Genomic DNA, 1,648 nt, shown 5'->3' with positions numbered 1-1,648 from the left:
AATGAATTTGGTTTTTAGTATTGATCTACTGTTTTCATTTATTGCTTTAATAGGTAAGAAAGTTGATTAAACTTCTTAGTTTATTTTTATGACACCTAATGTTTGTACTTATGTATATGGTACATGGTAATATTTTCATACATGTATGTATTGTGTAATAATGGAAGAAAATGATTTTGCATATCTGTCTTTTAAGGTGATGTCTAACCTATTCTTTCTTTCCTGAAATAAAACTAATTTGTGTATGAAATCATATATGTATGCAGACCTGACTTGACTTTTCTAATACTTTGTGGAAATATTCTATTAACTTAATTTCTTTAATAGCTATGAGTATTCCAGGATTAGCACCAAGTTATATTTTCTATATGTTTGACTAAATTAGCTAATTTTTGGTTATGAGCCTCGCCATTAATGGCTAAGCCTTCTCCCCATCCTTAACATACCTGATTTTTCTAAGCACTTGTTAAGTTGCCAACACCACTATATGGCTCTTTTCTAGCATCCAATCTCTGTAATACAGTAACAGAGATATTGTAACAGTTGGAGCAAGCCTATGAAATCAGGGATAAGAATTGCAAAATGCAGAATGCATTAGTCACCCTTCCTATTGTTATTACCAAACACCTGATGAGTAGACACTCAGTAGAAGGAAGGCTTACTGTGTGAGAACATACAGTCCATCTGTCAGGGAAAAGTTGGCAGCAGGTGTCTGAGCTTGTTTGTCATGTGGCTTGCAAGGTCAGGAAGCAGGGTAGGAAACGGGGCCAAGGCACAAAACAAGGCCCACCTTTAGTGGTGTACTTGCCTTACCTCCTAAAGGCTCCAGTCTTTCGGAAGAAGTGCCCAGCTAGAGTCCAAACCATCAAACACACGAGCCTATGGGGAACATTTCCCATGGAAGCCACAATACATTCTTTGCCCCCAACTCATTAAAAATCACAATGTTTTCTATAACACTACAGAGCAAAATGACAGAGGATCATAGATACCATCATATGAAAATGAGCTACTCAAGGGTGTCCGTGTTTATAGACTTTACTGGTGCCTTAAAGTCATCCTGCAGCTGTAGCCTGGTGAGAGACTCTTGTATTTTGTAGCTCCGAAGAAAGGTTGAATTGTACTCTTTTATACTTTGTTAAAGAAAGAGAAAAATGCACACTGCCATTTGGAAATCTTTCTTTAAGAAGAAGCTATAGCAGGAAATTGAATATTTCTTTTTGGAAAACCAAAAAGACATTTTTTTCCTCTTTGGTAGAGATGACTTGTCTAACTACCTTTCTACCATTTTTGTCAAGATAGCAAAGCACCCTAAAATCTGGCAGCTTTAAATAACAACTAGTATTTAGTTCCCAATTGGTCTGGGATCAGCTGGAGAATTCCCGCTGGTCTCCACTGGCCTCATTCTTGCCTCTAGATTCAGCTGGCAGTGAATGCTTCAGCTTCGGTCACATTGTCTGCCAGTCAGCTGGCTGGTGGAAGGGGGTAGGCAGCCGTTTGTCTCTTGCCATCCATCAGGTTACTGACCTCTTTTGTGTGGTTTCAGTTTAGCCAGGGGCAGTAGGAGGCTCTCGAAGCCTGAGATCAGAACTCAGACGACATCACTTTGGGCTTTCATAAGTCATAAGGCTATGCAGGTTCCCGCAGA

Source organism: Acomys minous, assembly GCF_964271855.1.
Source record: "Acomys minous genome assembly, chromosome: 1".
NCBI lineage: Eukaryota > Metazoa > Chordata > Mammalia > Rodentia > Muridae > Acomys > Acomys minous.
Note: the sequence above shows the minus strand (reverse complement) of the source record.